Source organism: Crocodylus siamensis, chromosome 5, assembly GCF_052110815.1.
Source record: "Crocodylus siamensis isolate JL-2025a chromosome 5, ASM5211081v1, whole genome shotgun sequence".
Taxonomy (NCBI): domain Eukaryota; kingdom Metazoa; phylum Chordata; order Crocodylia; family Crocodylidae; genus Crocodylus; species Crocodylus siamensis.
The window spans coordinates 113904320-113916381 of NC_143399.1; the positions used below are offsets into that span (position 1 = coordinate 113904320).

General features: G+C 38.6%; 1 protein-coding gene across 1 annotated transcript in view; it reads right to left on the bottom strand.

Moving 5' to 3' along the window:
• Positions 1-12062, bottom strand: part of CNTNAP2 (contactin associated protein 2) — a 1889175-nt gene that overhangs the window by 57751 nt on the left and 1819362 nt on the right. The window lies entirely within an intron of this gene.

Here is a 12062-nt window from a genome sequence, read left to right on the forward strand (position 1 = left end):
AAGGAGTTTATCTTGGTCATTTAAAAATGCTACATAACTTGTTGTCCTGGGATTCACATTTTGTTTATCTGAAAATAGTGCAAATCAGATGGTGCTGTGAGGCTTTCAGTAATAGAATTGTCAAAAAAGAAAAGATTTATGGTGGTTTATCTACTTGGTAAAAACCATGTTACTAGGAAAATGTGACGTTCCATGTGTAAAAGGAGTATGATCTGGTGGATAAGCCTCTGCACTGGGAAACTGGAAGAGATCTAAATTTGTCTTCCCCTATTCTATTGACTCTTCAGCCCTGTGTCCCCCACATATCCTTACTCTAAAGCAGAGATGACAACATCTGTCCCTCCTTCTGAAAATGCTATGTTGTTGTTGTTTTTTTTAATTGTGAAGGAGAATAAAGACATTGGTTTGTTTTTAAAACATCTCACCTACGTATTATGACATTGGAAAGGCTAGGAACAATTTATGTCAGGGTAAGTGCTCCATTCGCACTAGAACAGAAAACTCCCCCGGATGAATTAAATACCATATCAAACCCAGCAAAGCAAGAAAATTCAAATTCTTTTTAGTGCCAAAGAACAAAGAACTCCCCATAAACACCTGTATTCAAGACCTATGCTTTACTTAGAGATAAAAGATCAGGTTAAAAATGAAGTGGAAGGCATTAATTTTAGCCAAAAACCAGGCATTTCTATTTAAGTCAGTCTCTTAAGTTCATCTGGAGGCAGAAGCTCAGGTGGGATGAACTGTCTTAGATAGACTTACTTCAGTAGAGGTATGACACTAAGAGAAGATACTCTGTCAGAAATGCTCTTTGAGCCAAGGTATTTTCTTATGCACTGTCCTTTGCAGTTGACTAAAAAATACTGAATGAACAATTAGTAAAATAATATTTTTTAAGGTTATGAAATTAATGTTATTGTTTTAGTTGGCCAATCCTGCTCCCATAAACTACAATAGGAATGTTACTGGATCCCACATGTATTGGACAATGAAAAAAGAGGCATTAAGATCAGCTACTAGTCTGAACTGACATGCTAAATAATGCATTAATGCCATCAAGATAGGCAGTGTTGCTTATTTTTCTACAGAACTCCATCTTTATGGCTAATAGACTTCTTCTGATTGACAAATGTACAATATGTAAGGATTTAACTCAGGAAGCAGATTTCTTGGGCAAATTATATAAGAAATATGTAAGGACCAGTCTTTAGAATTCTGACTCGTTTTCCTGTACTACCCACCCCAAACAAATTAAGATGATCGATTAGAAGTGATTTTATTGTTGGTTTACTGTTCTCAGAGGGGGGTTGAGAGAGACAGATGATAAAAAAAAATCCTTGAACTTTCTCTACAGAATCTGAAACTAAATTTCAGCAGAATTTATGAGCTGATTCTAATTTAAACCTAGGACTACTAATTTATAAAATATATTTTGTAAGACTCAAAGCAGAATATCCCTATATACACATAGGGATAACTTTACTACTCAAAAGAAACATGGAAACTAATACATACAGTTAGTATATGTAAGATTTTATGTTTTCTGAATGTTGGCTTTAATTTAACTCAATTAGCAAACACTTTTTAGATTAGATGGAAAAAACATCAGGTCTTTGACAACTTGTGGTCAAGATTAATATGTACTGGCTGAATTCCAACTGATGTAGATACATTGTGCATTCTTAAAACTGTGGTTTTAATTATATAAAGTATTCTTTAATTTTGGTCTGATAATTATTGTGTAATTTCACTAGTGCCCTTTCTGCCTGTTTGTGCAATCTCTCATGCTTTGCTCTGTACTCTGTATGATTATCAACTTCAAATGACCTTAATTAAATTGCAGTCAACTTCATACAAGTGGATATGATCTATTGCTTCCATCTGCTCACTTCAAAATGGAACAAAATACTTGTAGTAGCTATATCAATCAGTTAATTTGTTTCATTCTAAAATTTGAAAGCTGCTTCTCAGTTAAAATGTTACTTCTGTTTATGTACCATGTGCATGTAGGGAATATCATCTTCAACAATGATAGAGTTTTTATTAATCAATATCAAAATCAGGAAATTGATTAATTTTATATTACCCTGGGTGCAGCTACATATGAATTAATGTGCTGTTGATACTGCACATTTAAGTTTAGTACTGCTAATATGAAGTACTACATAAATGCACAGTAGCAATGGTGTACAGTCTTTTTGTGATGTTTAATGTCTAGTAGACTAATTCTACTGCACATTAGTACATTAGCATGGTTTTTGCCATGATGTGCTGATGTACAGTAGAATTAGTTTACTGCACATTAAGTGTCTTGTGTAGATGTGCCCCCCCAGGTAGTTAACAGATCAGTAGTACCTTGCTAAAGCATGCTTCACCATTTTCACAGCAATTTTACCAATTTTTAATTTTACAGTAAAAGCATGTCCAGTATATCTGGAATTTTGAATTCCAACTTGACTTAGATGTGAAAGCGAGTTTATAAAGTCACAAAGTATTTTCTAGTTGATATTTGCCTTGGGACCTAGTGGCTTATGACTGTGAAACATGCCTATACAAAAGCTAGTGAAAGTAGGTTGTTATTGAAAAGAATACTTGTGAGTGGTATGACAAATAACTAATGAAATGAATCACAATTAAAATGTAAAGAAACAAAATGTCAAGACTGATAAGTCTTGCAATGATTTTCTTAAGTGCTTGCTTGGTAAAATGTGAATTGGCAAGACAACAGGAATAGAAACAGTTTTTAAAGCTAGAGATGAGGACACAATGACTTAGCGGTCTTCCAAACTTTCTGATTCTATGTTGTTCAACTTCCAGGTTTTGAATCCACTTCTTGGGACAATGGTTTGATATGAAGATATGAATTTGTGTACTATTGAAAATAGAAAATGTATATCATTGAAACTGAAGAGATACCATAAGATGCAGGAGGGCGGGCGGGGGGTGGAATAAATTTTACCTCCTAGCAGCAGTTTCTTTTATGTCTCTTTATCTAGTATTTTATACTGTATACTGTCAAGTTATTTAATTTGTACTTTGAACAGCTCCTTGCAAGTCTAAATACCAATGGTGTGGTTGATCCAAGAAACACAGAAAAAGCAAAAAAGATGATAGCGACAGATGTTTTTGAATTTACATTTTCAGAATCTGTGTAAAATATAGAATTTCCCTTGCTTTTCTTGTGCTTGAGCATGCTGTTTGGATTAGATTCTGGTATATTTCAAATCTGCCCACATTTTGAATTTCTGAACCACTGCTATCCACCTGTCAGTGCCACCATACCATCAGGCATAATTCAATATGACTGGCAACAGCTGGCCCAAGACAAGCCTTGGTGCTTATTAAAACTGAGTCACAGTGGCAAAGCTGTGCAAAATACTTGTTTAGTACCAGCTGACAGGAATGAAATTTCACTGCAGAATGGGGCATTACACCAAGATTTGAAAACCAAAACCCCCTTGGTTTGACACGAAAGCCTTTGTGATTTACTAAAAGAAATGGATCCTTAGCCAGACAATATGAAAAACAACATGAAAAGTATATGGGACTGAGGTAATATAAGCCTTTTCTATTACTGACTTTGAACCTCTGAATTAATGGAGTAACTTAACTGCGCATTTATTTCTTTTGTGATCAGACATAATATTGCTTTTCAAACCTCCTGGATTGGCTATTTTTGTAAATACTACAATTTGTTCTTTTTCAGCCTCATTCAGGGGATTGTTACATTACATAGTCTAGACATTTTGACAAAAAGACATAGATTTGGGGAGAAAACCATTAGGCCTGTGTGAAGCTTCGGGTGCTGATTCTAGTCAGAGGAGTTTTGGTCCGATTCGGTGGCTGAATCTCTGAATCTGAATCGAATCAGAGGACCAATGAAAAGTTCTGAATTGATTCAAAGCTCTCCGAATCAATTCAGAAAAGGTTTGGAGAGCTTTGGCGATTTGGGCAGTCCCCACTCACAGCCACAGGGAGCTGGACACAGATTCTATGCTGGTAAGTAGAGGTCGGGGAGAGGAGCCTGGAGGAGAGGAGAGGGGACCATGGGGGGACCCCTACCAGAACCCATCCCCTTCCTGCTTCCCAATTCCCTTGAATGCCCCCCTCGACCCGTCCTGCTGTCCCAGACCCACCATGGCTATCCCACCTGGCCTCAGCTCCCACTCTTTAAAAAAAGAAAAAAAAGAAAAAGACCCCACTCACCGCCTGCTGCCACATGGGGGGGATGATCCCTGCTGCCCCTCACTGCCTAGGGGGCTCTGTCACAAACCCTCTGATCCCCACCCAGCCCCCACATGGCTGCCCCATATGCCCCAGATCCTGGTCCTTTAAAAAAAGAAAGAAAAGCCCTGACTCGCTTGCTGCTGCAGCAGCCTTGGGGCTTCTGGGAGCTCATGGCAGAGCCCCCCATGCAGCATGGGACAACGGGGAGCAGCGGGGATCACCCCCCACCTGGCAGCAGCTGGTGAGTTGGGGCTTTTTTTTTAAAGAGCTGGGAGAGTGGGTAGCCATTGAGAGTGAGCATGGCTTGGGGGCGATTCGAACCACTATCCCCCGAACTGGTTGAATCTGAAGTGAATACTAGCTGCTTCACACAGGCCTAAAAACCACACAGACATTAAATGAGCGCCTGCCTTTAGGTCCAATTACACTGTGCAGATTAAACCCTTCCAATTGGCCAAATCCAAACTGAAGACTGCCAGTATTTTTAATGACTAAGAGATCCAAACAAGATAAAAATAATCTGGGAAAAATCATTAGTAATGCCTTTTGCAATATAGCAGTGGCTTTGGTAACAAACAATAGCTATTTTCTCTCCCCCCCCATATTGATACTTTGATAGGGTTTGATTGTTTCTAATCTTAAATCTGTTGGGTTTTCTTGGGTTGTGAGAGAGGACGAAAAAGGGAAAAAGACCCTTTAACCCCATAAAAGAATACCCTTTGAGGCTGCAAAAAATAATGGCTAGAATTACAGTATCTCATGTATGTCCTCCTAAGTGCTGAGAAACTTAAAAACAATGCATTAAGTTAGCTGAGAGGGTAGAGTTGGAGAAGAATACTGGGTTAGTTTAGGTTACATACATTCAGTTTCATGTGACTTGAACAAGGTGTTAGTTTCATATGAACAGAACAAGCTGTTTACATCCATAACAATTTTGCCTATTATTTTGCCCCTCTTTAAAAAAATACAAATAAACCGTACAGGTGGATTGAAGCTTCAGAGTCCACATGTAAGCACTCAATCACAGGCTGCTCTTTTGTTTTCCTTTGAGATGCCTGTCATAGACACCAATCAAATTGAACAGATTTAATTAGAAAGGAGGAGGTAAGTCCCAGCAGAAAGATAATGCATCTAAAACAAGGTTAGAAAATCCTACTGACATACTGCATGTCTCAGAACATAAATCTCAGCTTTGTTCTGATAAAGGGTGAATTAATATAATTTTTCCCTGTAAATCTTGTTTCTAGATAGTCTATAGCATTATTTCTTTCCCACTTCACCAACCAAATGTGCACACTCTGATTTCAGTGAGCGGACACCTACTGAGCCATTTGTGGAAAAAACAAAAGTGTTAATGACAATGAAATCATACACTTAAAAAAACCCCCCTTGCTATATTTGCAGTAGGATACAGCTCAACATACAGAGACTCAGGCAGAAAACTGAACCTAGTTTAATAGGGATATATCACTAATATAACCCTGTCTGTATTTCTTTTTTTTCTGTTGAAATAAAACAACAGGCTCATGCATCAACAGCATCTCAAAGTAACCCCCCCATTCAGGTTACCTTTTCTTTTCTCCTTTCCTGGTAGCCCTTGCTCAGGTAGTTCCTTCTTTGTGAAGAAGGTGAATTGCAAACTGGCTGACTAGACTTAGGGACCCTCTAGGAACCTTCTTTTGTTGGCACGGACAGCTGGAATTCTTGCTCTCTGGGTTCAGCCAATAGTGTGCGGCACAAAACACTGGACTATACAGAGATGCAGGTAAAGAGCGGGTGGAAAACATGGAATGGAGTCTTGCCTGGTTTCGGTATCATTGCTTTCTACAGATATGCAGCAGAATCAATAGCAAAAGGGAAAATGAAATACATGGACTGGATTTCTGTTTTTTAGCAACACACTCTGCGCTTACCCCGTGTGGAGACTTGCCCATCATTGCTAAAACTAGAACAGAAAGTTAAAACTTCTAAAGACTTCATAAGCAGCATGCTACTTGGTAACAATTCATCTGGTTTTATATACTCTCATTAATGTTTGCAAGGTACTTTGAGATCCTCAGGTTCTGTGAAAATCTCAAGTACATAGTGCTTTTCTTTAGGTTTATTATGGCAACAGCATTAAAGCTGCGAAAGCTGCTTTCTACAACACTTTTTTCAACATTAAGAGCTGGTGCCATAAAGTAGTCATGCTTAGTGGAAAGCTAACCTTTGTTTATAGCTGCAAGTTATTTTAATTTTCAAGGCGTTTCATAATAGTTTCTTCTATCCTTGGCTTTGTTTGAATGCTTTTGCTTTTACCTTGCTCAGACACAATAGTGATGAGAGCCATCTAAGAACCCAAGCAGAATCATGTGTAAATGTAAGTTCTTTGAAAAACTGCATCCATTCGATTTTGAGCACTCCTAGTCATTCAGCAAGAGTATTTAAAAGGCAGCTGGGAAAAAGATGGGGAATTTAAAAGAATATTTAACAGCCAATGACCAGCAAAATGTCCATTTGTTTGCCCTAAAAGATCACAATGCATCCAAGGCTTGGGGCTCACAGAATATTAGAACACTGTGGACAGTGTCAAAAGAGTGAAGAAACGATAGACATTTGAACCATGTATCCTAATGTTATCTGAGAGTTGTAAAATGTGATGTCTTTTTTAAATCCTCTGAGGCTGCAACTATAGGAATGCATGGTTTTCGACCCTGCAATCTTCTACCTTTGGGGAGTTTATGACGATTGAAAATATATGGTTTATTGCATTTGAGAATTGAATTAATTTTGATCTGGAACTCAGGTAAATGTCACTTATTATTCTGTGTTCTTTGCCTGGAGGTTTTGCATCTGGAATGAGGTAATTATTACCAAATTATTACAATCTTGAACTAAGGTAGACCATTCCCTGAGAGGATAGTTGTCTCTTTTGTATGTTACATGTCCATTATCATGTTTGAGAGTTTAAGAAATGCTTAATAAGAAATTCTTAGAAATGCATAATAGGAACTTTAGTGGAATGTACAATGATGACTGAGGATTAAAGTTTCTAGTGTTATTACAAATTGAATTACTGTACCAAGTGAGCAATATTTTGACAGCATATGAGTAGAAGGTGCTTATGGATAGTTAGGGAAAAAAGGATCCTAGGCTAGAGTTCAGGACATTTGCAGACAAATTCTCAGGGCATGAAAAGGTCTAGCTCCATTGTTTCTATTCAATTAACTTACTATGCTATTTTGGGCAGCTCAAATTAGCCAATAGCATAGATAAAGTTTTTAAGCGTGGGGAAAGAAAAAATGTTTTGTTCTGGGTATTTCGATTTAGAGATGGATGCTATGGATCTTATGCATCTTGTAGTATTTCTAAAAAGTGTTAGAAAATTGTTTAACACAACAGATATTGCTCCCGATGTGGTACTTTGGATTTCATGAAGCTAGATAAAGATGAATTAATCACTGGACTGGAAGACAAGGGTTCCCTAGGGATTAGTGATCATAACATGGTTTCATTCAATATGCAACTAACATACTTAGTGCTTCAAAAGGGCTAATTTCCCAATGGCTAGGAAAGTATGAACTGAAGTGCCTGGGAGAAAAAAAAAATTAAAAGTGCAGTTTTTTAAGAAAACTTTAATGCCAAAAAGCCAAGATCCCATAATCATAACAAAAAGAAAAAATAATATCATTCTTGTTCAGCGGTGAAGGAAGTGATTAGAAATATAAAAAGAACAAACTATTTATGGCAAATGAAAAATAAAATTGGAAAGAAATCTCATTCAGTTATTATGAACTAGAAGTTACAGAGAGTAAAAAATTGATAAGGGAAGTTAAGAACCTCTGGGTGCAGGTTGGTAACCTCATGGCTGTCAGAGCAAATGATTAGAGGGATTTTTAATGATATAAAGAAAGTAGAAATTCTAGAAGTGATAGGTTAGATGGTTTATAAGGATGCAGGAATACAGAGAATTAAAAAATATTTCTGGAAAGAAACAGGGTGATATACTTGTACCATATAAGAAGGATGTACTTTCCAATCCATTCATAATCAAGGGGGAAACTAACCAAATCTGCTAATACAACACTTTTTAACATCAACAAATTTGAATAAGCACCCAAGGGTCCTTAAAGAGCAAACTGAATTGATCTCCAACATCCTGCTGTTCTTTTTCAGTAAATTTTTGAATACTAGGGAAATTACAGAGAATGCTAATACTGTACTGATATAAAAGAAAGTGTAAAGTGAGTGACTGAGGCAACTACAGGCTGGTTATCCTGATATCAATCCTTAGCAAAATAATTGAAAAGCCAATATAGAATTTAATTAATACAAAACTGGGTGATAGCAATATACAGTGTTTACCCAAATCCAAGACAACTTTGGATTTAAGATGACTCCCCGATAATTAGATTCTAGACATGGAAAATTAATAAATTTGTTTATAATTTTCCATGTCTAGAATCTAATTTTTGGATGGTCATCTTACCTTCATTCCCCCCACCACTGCAGCAGGGCAATCAGTGACATGGGGGTAGATGTCAGTAGTCAAATGGCCTGCCCCTCTCCTTACTTGTCCCTCTGGCTGTCTGACCCCCACCTCCCACCAGTTCCTGCACACCCCACACCTGCCTCCATGGTACCTGTACTCCCAGCTGCCTTCCCCCGACGTACACCCTTTCTACCTGCCCCTCCTACTTGCCTACCCTTGCCACTTTGCCCCCTCCTGCCGACCCTGCCATGCCTAAACATCTGGACACGTTCCCTTCCCCACAGTGCCTGAACCGCTAGTGTCTCATCCTCAGTTACCCTCCTCTTCTTACCTGCCCACTCTGTCTGCCTCCTGTGACCTTCCCCCACCACTGCTTACCTTCTTCTTGCAGCTCCAGATCCTGTTGGGACCCCACTCTGGCTGTGGGCAAGGAGCAGACAGCATGTGCCTCTGCTGTGTGGCCAGGCTGGGGCTGGAGGCATTAAAGGCTCCATACACACTGTCCTTGGCCAGAGCAGAACCCCAGCAGGATCTGGAGCTGCCGGAGGAAGGTAAACAGAGGTGGGAAACAGGAGAAGTGGTGAACAGAGACTGAAGGGGGTAAGTGGCACGTGAGCAGCAGCAGCTCCAGCTCCAACTCCAACCACATACCTAGAGCCACAGCTGCTGCACCTTGGATCTTATACTCAAATCTCGGATCAGGGGCTTTCCCACCATGTTGAATGGGGAAAATAACTCATCTTAGATTTGAATAAATATGGTAGCTAATGGCAATACAAATGGTTTTGTGGGAAATAGTTGTCAAACTCACCTGTCAGACTACAAGTTTGCTTGATGAAAGGTAACCATTCTGATGTAATATACTTTGGTAAGATGCTTAAGTTCACCTAACATAATGATTAAAGAAAACAGCAATAGACAACATCAAGAAAGCATGCATTAAATGGATTAAGAATTGGCTATCAAATCTCAAAAAGTAGTTATTAATAGGCAATTCTCACAGAATATGGGCATTTCATGTGGGGTTCTTTATGAATTAGCGTTAGGCCCAAAGATTTTTATTATTGTTTTCAGAAATCTAGAAGTAAGCGTGAATTTCACAGCTAATATCATTCACAGATAACACAAAAATGAGAACAGGATTGTCATACACAGTAGGGGTGTGTGAAGCAGGCGGTATTCGATTCGGATTCGGCCCAATTCGGGGGACAGTGATTTGATTTGCTAATTCAGATCACTGTCCTGATTTGATTTTTACCTCGAGGTACCAGGTGTGACTTGTGAATGTTGAGATGCTGGGGTGGATGGAGCATCCCACAGAAGGGCGGAGGGGTGGGGTCCCCCACACACTTGGTAATGGAACCCCCCCTGCCCCCTCTGGCTCATGATCAGCTGCCGGGGGGACCCTGGCTGCCCCCCCAGACCCAGGAGGCTCCAGTCACAGACCTGAAAGTGGACCAGAAGTACTTCTGGCCCACTTCTGGGTCTGCTGCCAAGCATGGCATGCTGTGTCTGCCCCACCATCTCAGCGTTCATGAGCCATGCCTCCCAGTACCTCAAGGTATGTAGAAAAAAAATATAAAACTGTGTCTATGGCTGAATCATTGAATCTCTCTGAATTGAATCAGAGGCTTCTGATTCGATTTGGAGAGATTAATAGGTCTCCTGATTTTCAATTCAGATTCAGAGATTCGGTTGCTGAATTGGGCTGAATCTCCTCCAAATCAAATCAGTGACCAAAGCTTCACATACCTCTAATACATAGCTATCCGGATTACTTGGTATGCTGAGTCCATTCAAAGAAAATGCATTTTAACATATTCAAATGCAAAGGTATGTTTTTAAGAACAAGGAATGTGGGCTATATGTACAGAATAGAGGACTGGATCCTAGACAGCAGGGGCTCTACAGGTTATAGAGGAAGACAAACTCTGAGCTCCCAAGTATAATCATGTGCACAAAAGGCTAATGTCCTCCTTTGGCTAAATAAGCAGGTGAGTAATGTGTAGTAGTAGGAGATGATTTTACCTCATTGTACAGCACTGGTATGTTAGACTACTGCCCAATGCTCGTGTGCTTACATTTTTAAAAGAATTATTCAAGGGGTGGATAAAGTGCTGTTCAGTGATGGAATTGGGGAGCTCAATATGGTTAGCTTATTAAGAACAAATCTGAGCAGCTTTTTGATTATGGAGAGAAAATTCTGGCTACCCAACAGCTCCTTACTGAGAAAGACACAGTAACAACCAATGGCTGGAAGCTGAAGCCTTACAAACTCAAACTGGAAATAAATGAAAAAGAATACATTTTTAAGGGAGAGATTAACCAAAATGCTTGCAAGTGAAGTACATTCTCTACTGACATCTTTTGAAAGCACTGACATGGATGGCTTTCTACAAGACATGCTTTAGCCAAAAAAAGAAGTTATTGGAACCAGTAGACAAGTATGAATGTGAAGTGTAGATGCCATTACATACAGGAAGTTAGATTAGATGGTCTAACCATCATTAGATGATCTCTGGCTGTGAACTCAATGAATGTATGAATTATTGTATAAAAAATAAAAAATAGGAATCTGTTCTTAAGTAATATACTAATTTCATAAGTAATACCTTAAAATCTTAGCTAACAACTGATTTCTGTATTTGTAAAATAAAATATCATGAAGGCATGCACTTTTAGCTGGGTATAAGCAAACAGTTGGTATAGCTTTATGAGCAATATGATCAAGTTAGAGTAAAAAAATTGAAAGAAATAGCTTTCCCAACTGTTGGTTTTATTCCATTTATAGTAGGCACAGCGGCTCATTAACGTGAATTATTTCTCAGCTGGAAGGTACCCACAGAACTAAATAGGAGTAATTTGCACTATTTGAACACATTTCTGCTTAATACTTTCAACTGGCAAAATGCAGCTACATAGCAATGCCTAAAATAACTTTAAACCAACAGGATACCAGGACAAAGAAAAGATGGTATTGCATAGGCTGTTCTTTGAGAAAAATGGAATGGCTTTGGAACTTCTTCCCCAGAGAATTAAATAACCCCAATCTGCTAACCATAACACTATGCAGGGGTGGTCTTCAGTGAAAACAAGGAAGGTTTGTTATAACTAAGTTAACCTCACTGTTGATTGGATTGGACGGGGAGGTCTATAGCATGGAAGTTTCTTCAGTTAGGTTACAGTAATGTTTGATATATGTATCCAAGGCAAATTCAAGTTCCTTGTGCAAGTGAACAGTCACTCTTTATTCATTTGATTTCATACCCAGTTACAAATTTATTCATTTGATTTCATACCGACTCTTTATTAGGTATGAAACCAAATGAATAAATTTGACATGGAGAAGACATGCACCACAACT